Here is an 18,941-nt window from a genome sequence, read left to right on the forward strand (position 1 = left end):
AAGAATGAGGACTTAGGGCTATGTTCCAGACCCCATGAAGACCCCATATTATTTCAATTCAATTCAATAAGAATGTACCATATTGGATTCAACAGTTCAGTCTTTTCTGGCTCCCACATCCCCCAAGAGAATACTCAGCTCCTGCTGTATATTCGGAATGATGGGGGCGGGGGACAACACACTGTGTACTGATGTGCTTTTCCCTCAAATAATTTTATCAGACAAAAGACAAGACATTCAAACAAGTTTTAAAATGATACTATAGGCTAGAGCTTTCTTTTGTCCCTAACTCAGGTGGTACTTAGCATATGCTAGATATTCAGTTCACGTTTGTTGAACTGATACTAGAGTTTATGAAGAGGGAGATGCCTGCTGATTGGGTGGACTGGGGAAGGCTTCATGGGGGAGGGAACAGGCCCTAAACTAGCTCTTAAGGATTCAGAAATGTTTGGCTGTGCAGGGAGGAAATACATCTCAACTGTTGAAAACACAAGGGCACATGCCAAATGTTGCTTCCCCAGAGACAGAAGGTACCTGCCCTAGATGTCCATAAGACAATCCTAGGAGTCACCACCCACTCAGGGCCTGCCTGTTCCAGGCACCGTTCCCCCTGCTCTTCATTTATGAGCCCGTAGACCCCACACTTCAGCTACTGTGTAATATGTATCGTGCAAATCACTCTCTCTCCCTGAACCTCAACTCTTCCCATGAAATGTGATACAGAAACTTTTTTCATCCCTGCTCTTAGAAGAGTTGAAAGCACGACTGGGGAAGAAAATATTTAAATCAATAGAAGGTTGGCCAGGCCTCTTTTTAAAGAGCTGAAAAGGCAGAGGGAAGGGGGAAAACAAAGGAGACACCTGGGTCCTGGATTTTTCTTCATCTCTTGAGAATACTACGAGGTCAATCACTTCACCTCTCACCCCTTACAGAATGAACATCATTATCTACTTGTATGGAAAAGATTTTAAGAACCCCAGACAAAAGGCTTAAGCGCAGGACGCCATTATCAGAAGGTAATTGCCCTGGACACTTTCCTTGAAAAGCACACCTGGATTCAGGATTTTATTTTATTGCTATGAATGTGGCATAATTAAATTTAAGGGCCAAAGAGTAATTTTATACTAATAATCTCTCCACTAAGTGGGTGTCTGTCAAATCAGTTAGCAGAAGGAAAGAAAATCTTCAGTCCTGTGATGACAGAGAAAGTGGTGCATAATTATGCCATGACAGGTACCTGCCTCGGTCACTGAAAGATATTAAAAAATGAAGTAGAGTTTCATCTGGAGAGGATGGGTAGCCGAGTCTTCTACATGAGTATTCCTGGATCAGTCTCACAGCCCCAGCAGGAGTGTCATTTGGGGCCTGCTTTGTTTCTGGAGGCCACCCAGCTGACATATGGAGTAAGAATCATGATTATTTGCTGGATTAGCACCCAAGGAACACTGGCAAAGCTCATCCTGCTGGGGGAAATTCCCACCTAGGGTGCGGGTTTTTTTAAAATCAACTTTGCTGTGTATGACAGTGATAAGGAGAGAGGAGGGCCCACAAGTAATCTTAACCCCAGGACTGTTAGGAACTGAGGCCAGGCTGAGAGCTGAACCAGAGAAGGAACTACATAGGAATTTCGGTGAGAAGGTGAAGGGAAGGTACCTGTGAAATTCCAGGTTCTGGGGAGCAGCAGGAATGAGCTGGTTTGGACCAGAGGAGGTAAGAGGATCCTGGCTCAACCCTGTGGGGAATAAGGGACGGGCTGCTCTGATGATGGTTTGGGAGACTGAACGCAAAGGGGGAGTGAGCACACTGGTCTGACCAGAAGAGGAACCTGAGGAGTGGGTACACTGGAGGCCAGGCTGTGCAGAGGCACCCATGCAGAGCCGGGAAGTTTGGTCTCCCTTTGCAGATGAGGCACTAAAGAGGGATATTTTATAGGAAACAAAATTGGAAAAGAGAGCCTAGGAGCAAAGGGACTCAAAGAAGTTTAGTGGCAATGAGAAAAGAAAAAAAAAAAAAAACAAGTTATAGGGCTGATTCAATAGGACCTTGGGACCTGCTGGGGTACAGTGGAGCCAGAGTTGGCTCCAAGATTCAGAAACAGAAATGTTCACATGTGCATGCACACACACACACACACACACACACCCCAAATTGATAATAACAAAATTATTTTGCAAGTCATTCCACTTCTTCAGTCGTTAACAATGATAGCAATCGCATGAACAAATTTCCTTAGGTGCTTCTGAGGTGAATAAGTGCATAAAGGGAAAGAGTTTAAACAAGCAGAGATTCCAAGGAAGCACATGTACTAGCTTTAACCTTGACTTATGGGCATGAAGGTCTTGCTGTCTTATTATACAAAGAGGTGGAGAATCAGAGAACTTCAATATCTCAAGTTAAAAAGATGTAGAGAAAGAATACCTGATGGCAAGGCCTCTGTTGATCCTGGTGAGATTTTCATATGATATAACGACTAATCACATTGTTTCATTACAGGTAGCAGCTTTTGGTATTTAGTATTCAGGACTATTTTAAAAAATCTGATATCAACACATTACTAAACCTAAAAGGAAAGCTTAACCTGCCTGTTTAAGTTGTATTTCAGAGTAACCAAAGAACTCTAGTTACATGAGTTTTAGTGTATAAATATGTAATGGCAATGGAATTAGAAAAATCATCATCTTCATCTCCTGAAAAAATAACTGACCCATGGAAAATGCATCACTAGATGAAAACCACTGGATGAAAGCATGGAGGAGAATTTCACAGTGGTGGGATTAGGTTGTTATCTATGAACCCGCCAACCAATTTAGCATCACTAAAATGGAACAACCAAACATGAAGTGCCAGTGATGTGAGGAAATAGGAATTATTTTGCATACTATCTACAAAGCATCCAATGTCAAAACCAAACCAAACCAAACCAAATCTACAAACCCAAACTCATCTAATCAAGTCCATAAAATCAAATTTCACTTCAGGATAAATAACAGAGGAACAAGTAAAAGCAGTCAGCTGCTGCCAACAATGGGAAATTCTACAGAACTTTAACCTTTTTTCAATACAAATGTATTTTTTTTCAGTACAAATGCATTTTTTTACTTTATATTTTTTTCATTTGTGCTAATTAGCTATATATGACAGTAGAATGCATTTATGCACTTTGATATATATCATATGTAGATGAGGTATAATATCATTTTTCTGATTGTACATGTTGTAGAATCACATCAGTCATGCAGTTATGTATGTACATAAGGTAATAATGTCTGTTTCATTTTACTATCCTTCCTATCCCATATCTCGTTCCCTCCCTTCACTCTCCTCTACCTAATATAAAGTAAAAATGAAATTATCGCATTTGCCAATAAATGGATGAAGTCGGAGAATATCATGCTAAGTAAAATAAGCAAGCCCAAAAAACCAAATGCTGAATGTTTTCTCTGATATGCAGATGCTAATTCATAATAAGAGGGTGGTGGGTGCTAGGGAAGAATAGACCTAGGATCTTCTATAAGTCAATGGCATAAAAAGAAAAAGATGCTGGGCAAAGAGAACAATTTTGATTAAAAGAGACTTAAGAGACTTAATAACCATATGTAGTAAATAGACCTTGTATATTATAACAATGTTGTATATTGTATATTTTAACTCAAACAAAAAGACATTTCTGAAATAATCAAAAAATATGAACATAAAATGGTATTGTAGGTATAAGAAAACATCAAATTTTTCAGAGATATAAACTGAAACATGCATTAAATTATATAATGTCTGAGATTTGATTTAAAAATTTTCATCAGAATTTCTGCTTTCAGCAATGGTGATTTAGACCAATTCCTGCTAATAACAAGAAAAGAAAGAATTTTTTTTAAAGAAATCTGTTTGACGGTATCACAGAGCAATTGAGGCATCAGGGTCTTGAAGGGTTTCTTCATGGAAAGACAGATGCTCTGGAAAGATTCACTGCTACTTTTTCCTTTGATAATTTGAAAGTAGAGACAGACAGGTCAACCAGTTGAGCAAGGGTTTTGGTAGTTGCACAGAAAAGGAGACACAGAAATTGGAGCTGAGGGCTCAAGTAGGATGAGAAGGGATTTTGGCAAACATTTCTGACTTTCATTTGTGAATCCCAAAGGACTACAACCTAGGAATAGTGTGGTAAGTAAGAAGTAGACCATCTATCATTAAGAGTGAATCACATTCAGAGTATTGTTAAATCAAGAGGCGATGTTTCTACCCTGACTGCCAGAAGCAAAAGTAAACCTCTCTAAAGAGGATAACACTATCCCAAACCTCGAATTATCTTTAGTTTTTCTATGCAATGTTCTGCATTCAGAAAAATCATAACCAAGTGAACAAAAAGACAACAATTGCATGAAAATCAAGACAAAAAAGTATAGACAATAAAACAGATTTTTATAGGTACCTATATTGAGACACTTACACATTTTCACACAACAGTAAGTGTTTGAAAACAAATAACAGGAAAGAATACTAGCAGGAAAAACAGAAATAAAATAAAATTAACCAATGGAAATTCCAGAACTGAAAAATAGAAAACTAAAATTAAAAACTCAGTAGTTTCACATCAGATCAGTCACAGTTATAAATTAGTAAGCTGGAAGGCAGCATAAATGAATACAACATCATAAAACATGGAAATACAATGATATGAAAAATAAACAGGGACACAGGTCTCATACATGTTATCTGGATACTCACTTGAGAGAAGGGAGAAATTGGGGCAGAAGCGACATATTATAGAGCCATAATGGGCTGAGAATCTTCAAAACTGAATGAAAGTCACTAATATATGACTGATGCAAGTTACAGATTCAGAAACACTAAGAACCACATAAAGATAATTCAGCAAAGGTGAAAAACAGTGGGGAAAGCTAGAGATGAACTAAGTGCCACAAAATGTTGACAATTTCTGAAGCTAGATGATGGACTTATGAAGGTTCATTATATTACACTATTTCTATATATGTTTGAAATTTTGCATAACTAAAAAGAAACAGGGCATTGGACTTTACTTTTTCACCTTTAGAAATGACTCTTCTCTTCAAGGTATACACTCTGTACCTAGATTCATTGACAGTGGGCTGAAGACAACCTTGGGTTGAATGTTTCATTTGGAAGTTATTTGGCCAGGGCCCTTTGAACAGTAGTGCCCCAGTGAAATACTCATATTATTTATGTAAGAATGAACTTTAAAAAAAATCAATGATACCCTGCTAGAAAACTTCAACTATTTTTGTAACTGTCTGATTTAACTTGGTGATAAAAGTGGTTATTGAAAATTGAAAGTAACAGAAGGAGGGAGGAAGGAGGGACTCCTATACTAATTGACACAAGTTTCAAAAGATTTAGGAATTTTACTAAATTCTGACCCTTATATAGAAATGGAATGATATATACAATGAGCAGTAAACAGTCGCCTTCCACACCATTCAAGATATCCAACAGACACTGACTCTATAGCTTGAGTAACAGCAGAACTAGCAGCAGCTTACACTCAACATTGAGTATGACATTGAGCTTTGCTTTGGGTCTTAAAGCAAGGGTAGGAACTCAAGGGTAACTCAGACAAAGGACATTTGAAAAGGCAGAGACAATCATCTGTTGCTCCCCGGGTTCTATTTAATTTGAAGCAGCTGAAGTATGGAAGTTGTTTATGCTTTTGTGGTAGGGCATCTTTATTTGTAATATAATACATTTTTGTTGTTGCTAGTTTAAAAAAATCCTAACAGAAAAAAAAAAAAAAAAAAACAAAGAAAGAAAAGACAGACCATCTCAGAAAAACTAGTTTTTAACCATGACCTTAATTAACCCACTCTGTTAGTCTGGAAAAGTGCTGTTTCCCAGGTGGGAGATGAATCAGTACTTCTCCATCACCTCTACTACTTGCCTCTAATGTGACAGGGAAACCAGAGTCATGAATTGAAAGAGCCCAGACTGAACCCTCAGCTCCTGCTCTGTCCATGATATGTACTGAGAAAGATGGATCTGCACCCATCTCCCTCCTTGCACCAAACTATGAGAAAAACAACAACAAAATCACAATGCCACACATTAAAAGTGAACTTGACAATGTTACAATGAGATTTCTTTTAACCCATAAAATGAATCAGCAAGATCATTTTTTATATAAAAAAGATTAATACTTCCCTTAACAATTTCTTCCAAATTGATCCTTCATTCAAAAGGCAGGGCTTTCTTTTTCTCACAAGTTTGTTAAGAGTTATTTGTATATGGCCCATTGTTAAAAAGAATCTTTAATCAGATATTAAGAAAAAAACCCACTTTGTTTATTCTAGATGTCCATGTAATTTAGGCTCAGGAGCAGCCAACAGACTGGGAAGTGGTATAAAATAGTACGTACATTAAAGGAGACAGGAGATTTGGGTTCAAGACCTCACCACTAGCCAGATGGTAAGAAAAGTGATGGGAGAACACTTGGAAATGTATACAACTATATCCTCCCCACCTCTCCCCTCCCCTCCCCTCTCCTCTGTGCTACATCCCCAGTCCCAAAATGTTTATTTTCTAACAGTTCAAAAACTCTACTTAGTTCACCTTTATGTTTACTTGCTTCTTTTCAGATGCACATTGAGACGGAGGACCCAAGATGATTCTGCAGAAGTGACCTCCTTAAGGGAAAAAGTCGTAAATTGCAGATAGAGCTAACCAATTTTGAACCACAAAGTTTGAACTTTGATATTTTTTTTACAGAAAAATGAACAGAGAAACCATTGCTTATATTTTTAACTCTCAAATTAAACGTGTTTAACTGTTTTCATTTAATGCTCGACTTGTAGGCAAACATCCTCATCCCTTTGCCAAATCTGCTTCATGTGCTGCTTAGTCCACAAGCAGCTTGGCCATAAGCAGGAACAGTGGTAAGAACTGGTCAGAAGCCTCTAGGCAGGTTGGATGATATTGTATTTCATGTAAATAGTTTTCTTTTCATACTCAGAATGGTGACAGTGTTGTCCTTTGTCAATGGCTTTTGCCTGGTTCATATTTTATAACATCATTTTTTACTGTAAAATATTTGATGATAATTTGAAGTATTTTAAGGTCAGCCACTATAATTAAATTATGCAATAACCATAATTTAGCTTATTAAGTCCTTAAGAAAAAATGGTAATGAGATTTTCATTAAAATATTTTCATCTGTCTTCTATAGTCTTTTCATACTTGCAGGCAATAAAAGACACTTCTGAAAGCCCTTAATTATAAACACACATGTGGTCATACCATTCTAGAATCATGTCCCAAGAAGGACCTATGAGTAGAATTTTATAATTTATTTGTTATTAGTACAAATTTACAAAACTGGTTGGCATTCTGCTTCTAGTACTACAGCAGGTTACTGATTATCTTGCAGAAAATAATGAAAAATGCTAACATATTTTTAAAATCAATCAAATGCCAGCAAGATAGTAAGGAACAGAGGGACCCCCAAGAAGCCAGCAGAATGGCAGGTTGGAATTCCTGGCAGGTTGGAACCTCTGCCTTCACCAGCTTTGTGAGGCATTGGAGGACAGAACAGCAAGCCCAGTGTTTACCCAACATAATGGACTCTAATGCAAAATCTTCCCTTCTTATTGACCTGCTTGGGATGAAAAATTTGTAAGATTCTGGGTAACAAGTGATTATAGATGGAAGGTCTAAGAAGAAGAAATGAAGACAATTCCCTAAAGACCTAAAAAGAGCATGCTACAGGGACACTGCTACGTCGATGTTCATAGCAGCACAATTCACAATAGCAAGACTGTGGAACCAACCTAGATGCCCTTTAATAGACGAATGGATAAAAAGAAATGTGGCATTTATACACAATGGAGTATTACTCTGCATTAAAAAATGACAAAATCATAGAATTTGCAGGGAAATGGATGGCATTAGAGCAGATTATGCTAAGTGAAGCTAGCCTATCCCTAAAAAACAAATGCCAAATGTCTTCTTTGATATAAGGAGAGTAACTAAGAACAGAGTAGGGTTGAAGAGCATGAGAAGAAGATTAACATTAAACAGGGATGAGAGGTGGGAGGGAAAGGGAGAGAGAAGGGAAATTGCATGGAAATGGAAGGAGACCCTCAGGGTTATACAAAAGTACATACAAGAGGAAGTGAGGGGAAAGGGAAAAATAATACAAGGGGGACAAATTAATGATAGTAGAGGGGGTAGAGAGAGAAGAGGAGAGGGGAGGAGAGGGGAGGGGGGATAGTAGAGGATAGGAAAGGCAGCAGAACACAACAGACACTAGTATGGCAATATGTAAATCAATGGATGTGTAACTGATGTGATTCTGCAATCTGTATATGGGGTAAAAATGGGAGCTCATAACCCACTTGAATCAAAGGGTGAAATATGATATATCAAGAACTATGTAATGTTTTGAATAACCAACAATAAAAAATTAAAAAAAAAAGAAATGAAGACAAAGAGAATCCTCAAGATGGGTAAATCTATGAATATTGACAAGTTAAAAATGTTTTGTGGGGGCTGTGGTTGTAGCTCAGTGGCAGAGCACTTGCCTAGCATGTGTGAGGCACTGGGTTCAATCCTCAGCACCACATAAAAAAAAAAAAAAAAAAAAATAAAGACATTCTGTCCATCTACAAAAGAGAGAGAGAGAGAGAATTTAAAGTAATGTTTTGTGGGTTAAAAATAATAAAGTCAAATTAAAATACATTATAATCATAGCATATATGATATATGTCAGCAGGAGAGAGAACAGGACTTGAGTATGCTAAGGTACTTAGAACATTTCTTTAGCCAGAAAGAACACAAATAGTTACACACATCTTTTCTTCATAATTACATATATAGCTCATCTATGACTCATATATTCTTCATTATATATATTTAATTTTAGAAAGTCTTCAAAAGCTGATTTAATGTTCTGTTTTAATTTCTGGGTATAAAGCCAATGTATAAAGAATAGTCAGGTTAATCTAGGGATTTAATGATCTTAAAAGTTGAGTGTTAAATCAGTGAGAGGGAACACCATGGTTTTAAAAAAATGTGTATACCTTTCCCTTATTTGGAAGAAAAATGAAAGCTATAAAATTAAAAAATGTATAAAAAGTTCCACAAGTGAATTTTAAATAGATGATGAAATAGAGTTTGAGCTTCCAAGTTGTATATGACTGTATCTACAATGGTATCTAAAAATACCACATGTATGTGTGTTTTTTGACGTGCATTTCAGTCACAAGGGCACTTTTACTGAAATCAGTTGCTACAGGTGCCAACTATTCAAGAACTCATAAACCCTGAAGAAGTCTTGGCATGGGCTTCTAGAGCACAGGTGTTGCAAAGCACTGCATTGTGGTGCTGGGAAGCAGAGATATTTTCTTCTTTGGTGATTTTCAAAGAAAAATATAGCCTGTTGTGGCAAAGGATCTGATACTGCTTGGATATAGAATATGAGGAAGTGAATCTAGAGTAGTGGTTGATAAACTATGGCTTGCAGGCAAATCTCAATCACAACACATTTTTATAAATAAAGTTTTATTGGGATATAGCATGCCCATCATTTGCACAGTCTTCCAGTATTCTCATGTCTCAGCAGCAGTACTGAGTTATTTAGGCTATGGCTTGCAAAGCCTAAAATATTTACTACCCACTTTTTACAGAAAAAGTTGCTGACACCTGTTCTATAGTCAAGGAGTTTCCTGAAGTAAGAGGCTAGAGAGGATCCTTTACCAAAAATATTAATCATGGACAACTATGAATATGTCTTGGATGTGTGCTCTCTGGATGTTTTATCACTAATAAGAACAATACAATGATGATAGCAGTTAATTTGGTTAGATAGAGCACCTGCTATGTGTCAGGCACTCCTGTAAGGACTTTATTTGTTTAAGCCCAGTTTTTTCTCAAAATGATATTACCCAAGTAGACTCTGGTAATGATGATGTGAAGTGGTGAGAGCTTCTTCTCTGCAAAAAGAAAGGATAAAACAAATTGCCCGAGGCAACCACTTTATGGCATCATAAATTGAATAAAGATATTACTCAGTCATTGGAAAACTGCATGTACACAAGACAGAACCCAGAAACAAACAAACAAAAAGCCAAAAGGAGGTTTGAGAACTCTGAATCTACCTTCTAATATACAATGATCAGCACAGAATGGAAGCCTTACAGGTCAAGGTGTTTGAGCCACACCTCTGTCCAAATCATTAGCTGACTACAAAGCTATGTGGACCCAGAGAGATCTCCAGAAAACCAGGCTAAAAAGATGAGAAAGAGTAAAATACCAAGGAAAAACAACATTTACACACACAGAAGTTTAAGTCTAAGGAATTCACAAAAACAGCACACCACAAAATGATCAAGCACCTTCGGAACAATAAAACAGAATGCAGAGTTATATTACTTAAAATATTCAGTTTTCAGTCATTATTTTCTCTCTGTGATAGGGAGATCAGTCAATGCCCTGATCCCCAGAATCTGTGAACCTGTTACTTTACATGGCAAAAAGACTATGAAATGATCCTGGATTATACAGGTGGACACAATCTTATCACACAAGCTTTAAAACTGGAGACCCATTTGCAACTGTGGTCAGAGAAAAGAGATGGGATGAAAGAAACAGGGTCCAAGAGATGCCATATTACTAGTTTTGAAGATGCAGAAAAGAACCATGCGTCAAAGAATATGAGCCACTCTAAAGCTGGAAAGGGTTAAGGAAACAGATTTGTGAGGGAATTTCCACAGAACTTTCAGAAGTAATATGGCCATGCTGACATCATGATTCTGGCCCAGAGAACCATGAAAACATCCAACCAACAGAACTCTAATAAATTTGTATTGTTTTACGCCACTAATTTTGTAGTAATTTGTTACAACAGCAACAGGAAACAAGTATACATGCAAAACACCAGGAAAGTAGGAAACATATTTAGGAGAAAAAAACTTTAACAGAAACTGACTTATGAGGCTTATGAGCTATTATAAATATGTTAAAATAATTAAAAATATTAATAAGGAAAATAGTTAAAAAATGACAAGTGGTGGGAGGGAATCTCAATGGAGAAATTAAAAAAAATTCACTATATTCAACAGTAGTTTAACATAGCAGGAGAAAGAATCAACAAACTGGAAAGTAGATCAGTAGAAATTATCAAACCTCTAGAACAGAGAGTAATGTATAACGGTTGTACCTGAAGGAGGAGAAAGTATGTTTGAAGTAGTAATATCCACACAGAATATTCAAAATATCCTAAATTTTAAAATATTAACCCATAGATCCAAGAAGCTCAGTAAATACAATAAACACAAAGAAAATCTCAACTAGATACATCACAGTCAAACTGCTGAAAGCCAAAATGAACATTTTGAAAGCAGCAAGAGAAAAACAATTCATACAGGGAAACAGCTGACTTCTTATCAGAAAAAACATGGAGATGAAAGACAGGGGAATTATACAGTCATCATCCTGCAGAAAACAAACTGTCAACCAAGATATCTATATCCAGAGAAACTATCTTTCAAAACTGAAGGCGAATACAGTCAAGATGTTGATAGATTTATTACACTTGTAATAAAACTCCAAGCATGATAGAGACAAGCTGGTTCTAAAGTTTATGTGGCGATTTAAAGGAATTAGAATAGTCTAAACAATTTTGAAAAAGAATAAAATTGGAGGGCTCATATAATCTAGTTTTAAGATTCACTATAAAGCTACTGCAGTCAAGACAGGGTGTCATTGCAAAATGAACGGAACACAACAGGAATTCCCAGAAATAGATCCATGCAAAGATAGCCAATTATTTTTTACAAAGGCACAAGGAAAAGTCATTGGAGTAAGGATATTGTTTTTGACCATCTTCACCAACACCTGTTATTATGTCTCTGATGATAACTATCCTAGTAATGATGCCTCTTTATGATTTTGATTTTCATTTGTCTGATGGCTAATGATGTTGAGCATCCTTGTTAGCCATTTTTATATCTTTTTTGGAAAAATGTCTAGTCTGGTCTAGGAAGAAAAATGAACCTTGACCTGAACTTATATACAAATTTTACAACAAAGTTTATTATGAGGTTTTGAACTCAAAATGATTACTGATCTAAATGTACTTAAACTTATAAAATTTTTAGAAGACATAGGAGAAGATCATCATGATCTTGAATCAGGCAATATTTCCTACATATGACACCAAAATTTGGTTCACAAAAGAAAAAAAATGATAAATTAGATTTCTCAAAATTAAGAGCCCTTGTTCTATAAAATATTATTAAGAAAATGAAAAGATAACTGACAGACAAGAGGAAATTATTTGTAAAATATATATCTGATATTAGGTATATCCAAAATATATAACTAATTCTTAAAACTCAATAAGAAGACAAAAAAGAAAAAGAAAAATTAACAAGAGACTTTTAGACTAATGGACTTCTCTAAAAAGAAAATGCCAAATAAGTACAGGAAAAGATAATCAGTAACATTAGATGTTAGGAAAATGTTTTACCATGAGCACCACTTTACATTTATGATAATGGCTAAAATCAAAGGGACTGACACTGTTGTCTTTCTGTGTTGATGAAGATGTGGAAGAACTAGGACCCTCCTGTTAGAAGGAATGTAAAATGGTACAAACACTTTGGAAAACACTTTGGCAATATCTTAAAGTCAAACAAAGACAAATGACCCAATTGAAATGGTCGAAGGTTTTGGTTAGGCATTTTTCCAAAGAAGATATGCAAATGACTAATAAACACATAAAAAGATGCTTAACATTAGGGAACTAAAAATCAAAACCACAGTGCTAAACAGTTCACATGGATGAACCCTGAAAACATTATGCTATGTAAAAGAGACCAGACAGAAAAAGATTTATATAAGAAATGTAAATACGACATGTCCAGAATAGGTAAATCCATAGAAACAGAAAGTAGATTAGGGTTCCCATGAGATGTGAGCACAAGGTTTATGGTGACTGCTGTGGAGGATGAAGTTTCTTTTAGGATGATTAAAATGTTCCAGAATTAGACAGTAGTGATGGTTGCACAATTTTGTGAATATACTAAATACCACTAAATTGTCTACTTTGAAAGAGTAAACTTCAGGGATGTGAGTTATATCACAATTTTTTTTTTTTTTTTTTGGCTGGGTGGGGAGGTCCTGGGGATTGAACATAGGGCCTTGCACGTGAAAGGCAGGCACTCTACCTCTGAGTTACATCCTAGCCCTACATCTCAATAAAAATTGTAGCTGCCCTAGAATTCTACTACTATCATTGATGAGAAATTAACTATGTCCACACAGGACTTATATATATAATAGCCAAAAAAAGTGGAAATAACCTAAATAATCAAGTGGTGAGTACTTAAATGCAATATAGTGTACTCATGCAATGTACTACTACTAAACAGTGAAAAGGAATAGAGTACAGATACATACTACAATATGAATGAACCTCAGAAACATTATGCTGAGTCAAAGAAACCAATTAAATAAGACTACATATTGTACGATTGTATTTATATAAAATTTCTAACACAAGCAAATTATGGAGACAGTAAGTAGGTATGTGGTTGCCAAGAGCTAGGTATGGGAGCAGGCAGTGACTGCAAACAAGCATAAGGAAACCGTTAGGACTGCTACAGGTATTCTAAAAATGGATTTTGGTGCTCTCTGCATGACTAAAAATTTCTAAAACTCAAAGAATTATACACTTAAAATGGCTGAATTTTATGGTATGCATATTATACTTCAATAAAGCTATAGGGAAAAAAAGAACCTTATGGGATAGATACTACTACTATCACCATTTTGGCAATTAGGAAACTCAACAAAAATGACAGCTACAATTTAAAACAATTTAATTGACACATATTTGTACATGTTTAGGGGGTACAGTATAATAATTCAACACAATGATCAAATCAGGGTAATTAGCATTTCTATGACTTAAAACTTTTATCATTTCTATGTTGGGAAATATCAGATTCTTCTAGTTATTTTGAAATATATCAAGAATTATTATAGACTATAGTTATTCTACTGCACTACAGAACACAAGAAATAATTATTCATACCTATCTCTTGATACCTGTTGTGTGACTTGTCTCTCTCCCTCTTCCCCTTACCTTTCCTAGTCTCTGTAGACCACTAATCTACCTTCTTCTCTGGAATTGATTTAACAGAGCTATGATTTCATCCTAGTATAAATTACTAACTGGAACAGTACTGGGCAGCTGGGAGGAATTTAAACCAGTGGTTATCTAATTCCAAATTATTTGTCTGGTATCACCATTTCTCATGAAAATGGATTCTTCTTTTAAACATGAATTTTCCCCATGTGATAAAGGCTGGCCTTTTTATATTAAAAATACATAATTGTAAAACAGCTAAAAGGTATGTGCTTTCTAATGATCTCTCCCTTCCCAAGTTCCACAGTTGCTATAAAAGAAAATATGTCCTTCTGACAGCTGTGTCTTCAGAGCATTCTGTGCTAATGGACAGTGCTGATATTATTGAGGGTCAGATAGGCGCAGCTACCCTTCCATCCAAACCCAAATATGTATCACTCCTTCAAGATTACAGAAATGTATATGCATTTCATATGCTTAATTATATAATCAAATCCCTGCTTAGAGGTCAACTTACTCTAGTCCCTTTAATCTTATTTCTAGAAGAGTCTCTGTAGCCATGACTAATCTTTCTTCATGCTTGTCAACTTGCAGGATTTTGACAGTTTTAAGCAATGCAGTCCATGCTGCTCAAGCAGTAATTTTTCAAAGAGTGGAAGAAAGGAAAGGATTTGAGGGGAGAATAAATGTTTGTGAAAAGAATGGTTCATCTCTTTTGGGAACCCTGTTTGTTTTGTCATTGTCAAAGAGGAAGTGAGTCAAGAAGTGTTTACCTTCTTTACAATTGTAAAATTATTTGAGTTTAAATTGATGTCCCGGAGAAATATTTGCTATTGTTTTCCCCTGAAAGTACAGTTAATGGCCTGTTTGCCATTTTGGCAATTTAAAGCTAGGGAATATGGCCACCTATGACAAAATTGGTAATCACTAATGGTACTTGTTATGGTTTAGATATTAGGTGTCTGCCAAAAGCTCATGTATGAAATAATGCAACAACATTCAGAGGTGAAATGATTGGGTTATGAAAGTCTTAACCCAATCAGTGAATTAATCCCCTGATAGGATTAACTGAGTGGTAACTAATGGTGGGCAGGGTATGGCTGGAGGAGATGGGTCAGGGGTGTGTGTGTGTGCCTTTGAGTATGTATTTTGTATCTGGCAAGCGGAGTCTCTCTCTTTGCTTCTGATCATCATGTGAGCCACTTCCCTCTGCTACACTCCTCCACCATGATGTTCTGCCTCACCTTGAGCCCCAAAGAATGGAGCTAGCTGTCTGTGGACTGAGACCTCTGAAACCATGAGCCCCCAAATAAACTTTTCCTCTTCTAAAATTGTTCTCATCAGGCCTTTAAGTCACAACAGGAAAAAAAAAATGACTAAAACGGTACTCACACAGCTAAAATGAAGTACTCACACATCTAGTGAAGTTACCTCCAGTACAACACTCCCATTTTATTATTAAAAGAAATATCAAAACATACAAACATTTAAAAAAATTTTAAAGACAATTTAAAAAATACAATTTACAACTAGGATTAATGCCAGAGTCTAAAGAAACTACCTAATGCCAGGGTCCAGAAGGTTTGCTGAGTGCAATGCACACTGACACACTCTGTTGGTACACCTGCCTGTTTGAAAGTGTGGGCAAGAACCCCTCCCACTGTCCAAATCATGGAACAGAAATGCAAGCCTGACCAAGCAGGAATCTGTGCAACTGTCTGTGTGACATGTGGAGCTGGTTTCTGTAGCAGCTGAAGTCAGTCATACTGGCCCATTCAGACACTGTAACTCCTGGGAAATAACTGGCTAGAGAGGAAGGTGATGTGGCAAGAGTAGAAGATTAGGTGTATCAAAGTGGATAATGACAAAGTCAGTGCTCTAAGTAATGTAGTAAGAGAAGAATGAGACATGAAAAACCTTTGCAGAAGTGCATTTTGGGATATTTTGTTTTTGATGTGCTTACATCTATTTCATGTTCCACAGGCAAAATAAGAGAAGCTATCATTTCAGTCCACTAGTTCCCAATAGATGAAAATACACTAGGTTATGAGAAATGATTCTGGATGGAGTACATGAATTTATAGTTCACTTATAATCTGATGAGGAATTCAAAGAACACTGGGCCAAGGGTAATTTGTATACTGTTTCCACTGGCAAACACTAAGACTGAATATTTTCTCACAAAAACTAAGGTAAAGGCAGAATGTCTGTTATCACTACTCTTATTCAACATAGTACTTGAAGTACTAGCCAATGCTATGAGTCAAGAAAAAAAAAAAGAATGGGATATCGATTAGAAAGGAAGAAAGAAACTATCTATTTAGGTGACATGACTGCTAGTAAAGAATCCCAAGGAATTTATGAAAACATTCCTAGAATCAATAAGTGTAAAGTATAAAGCTGGAGAATACAAATTCAACATACAAAAATTAATTGTATAAACAGTGTGAATTACACAAAAACCAAAGATATAATACCATTAAAAATCACTTAGGTATGAATCTAAAAATGAAATATTTTTACATCTAAAAACACATAGTACTTGTATACTGAAAATTACAAAACAAACAAGAATTCAGAGATCTAAATAAAATGGAGAGAAAGAAATCTATGATCTAAATAAAATGGACAGACACATTGAGTTCATGTTTTGGAAAACTCAATGAAGTTTGATTTATTGACTCTTCCCAAATTTATCTATAGGTTAAATAATTTCTAACAAGGTGTGAACATGATTATTCTAAAATTTGTAAGGAAAGGTAAAGGACTAGAGCAGCTAACACAATTTTGGAAAAGAAGAACAAAATTGAGCGAGTCACATTAATTTCAAGTGTTTAGATATACATTTTACTACCAAGTTATCTGGGCATGTTCATTTACCACATCTCCCTTATTCATAGGTTTCCACTGTATCTATCATCATCCAAAGTACATGTATGAAGACACGAATTGGTGTCAACATACTTTATATACACGAGAGATACGAGAAATAGTGCTGTATACATGTAATAAGAATTGTAATGCATTTGGCTGTCATTTATTTTTAAAAAATCAATAAAAAAGAAGTTAGTGTGGAAATAATGCAGAAAATGTATCTTAGCATCTATGGATAGGAAATGGTTGCTTCAGTTATTTACTGCTGTGGAAGAACCTACCACAAAATTTAGAGTAACCACCATTTTCGGATGCTCATATATTTTGTAGATAAGAGATTCAGAGAAAATGCAGCAGGGATATCTCTCCTCAGAAACTCAGCTAGGGTAACCTGAATAGCTGGGGTGTCTCAAGGCAGGTGAAGGCTGTCTCATTACTCACCTGGACAGTTCTATTTGTACATACAAGTAGAAAAATGTGCCTTTTTCATATGCCCTCCTAAGGAAACAAAAGGCTAACATAGCAAGTATTTCATGTTTTCTCCTCTTCCCACCTTCTGGGTAGGTGATTCCTCACCATGGAGATCCCTTTGCTCTGTCTCCCCTTCCATTATTTTCTCCAGAGCCTTTTAGAATGTACATATTCCATAATTATATTTATTTCAATTTGTAGGAAGTTTTGTTTTTTGAAAAAAAGCAATAACTCTTGGAGATACTAGACAATACACTGATTAAATAAATCTCACATTGACAGTTGAGAACTAAGAATAAGCATCAAATTGAGTTGGTGGTGGGGTTGGGACAATGGTGGCAACAGAACATTAAGAGGCAAAGAAAGTGACAAAAAGCTAGGTAGGATACCAAAGGCAACAAACACTATGCTAATAAGCATGGTAAAGATAAGCTCTTTATATACCACAAAACAATTATAACTATGTAGTTTATTATCGTGTATATAGAGATGTGGACTCTGAGGTTCCCAGAGACTATTCGGTTTGCTCTGAGCAGCATAACAAGTAAATGTCCCAGGGAGCTGGGATCAGAACCCAGCAGCTGGTGCCTGAGCCTATATTCTTTCTAGTCTCTCTGTCTGTCTCACTGCCTCACTAAAACCTCACCTATCCAACAGTCTTGCTTGTGATTAGCTCTGCACTGTGCTACCTCCTTAAAGGGCAACTAAAATATTTCCAATCAATTTCAATAGCCCTAATATAACTTAAGTCTACAAACATCCCAGCAGGCTGGAATTACTCTCTTCCCCGAATCCTGCACCAGAAGCTCATAGGCAGAATCAAATCCATCATTTAACTGGGGGGAAAAAAGTGTTGGAAAAATGTGAAACCAATGCTGGCATGGCTGTTTCCCAGAGAAAACCTGGAACCCAGCGTCCAAGTACATTGCAGTATACTGTTCCTACCAGCTGTGTTTCCATTTAAGAAATCTTTTGTGGGAAATGTTTATTATAGTCTTCCATTTTCTCTGTGCAAAATCAGAGAAAATTGAGAAATGCCAAATTACATTGTCTTCAAAAATCCTGTCATGGAGTAGCTCAGTTTTCACACGCTATTCTCTGAAGACGTTATTGATGTTCTACCAAGTTGATGGAGTAATATAATTTGCTAGCAGGAAAAATGTCCAGCAAACAGAACTGTGTTCATTAGAGGAGTATCTTTATATGCCTTGTTCCATTTCCATTACTTTTCAAAATCACATCATGTTACAGGCAGAACCATTTCCCTGCTATGTACTGGATATTCAGTATTTTTATAGTTAGAAGGACTTGCACAAATTACAGCTATTCTGGCTAAAACAAACCAAAACAAAAAACAGGCAGGCAAGGGTATCTCATTTTTGCTGCTAGAGAAACAAACCCGGTTTCCCTCTCTGAAGTTCTATGTGGCTGTTACTCACATGTAGTTCCCATAACTTTTGACTTTTAGGTTCCTACATG

The 18,941-nt window shown here is 36.3% G+C and overlaps 1 protein-coding gene across 2 annotated transcripts in view; it reads right to left on the minus strand.

Moving 5' to 3' along the window:
• Positions 1-18,941, minus strand: part of Smyd3 (SET and MYND domain containing 3) — a 699,549-nt gene that overhangs the window by 25,616 nt on the left and 654,992 nt on the right. The window lies entirely within an intron of this gene.

Source organism: Marmota flaviventris, chromosome 12 (genome assembly GCF_047511675.1).
Source record: "Marmota flaviventris isolate mMarFla1 chromosome 12, mMarFla1.hap1, whole genome shotgun sequence".
Classification (NCBI taxonomy): Eukaryota; Metazoa; Chordata; class Mammalia; order Rodentia; family Sciuridae; genus Marmota; species Marmota flaviventris.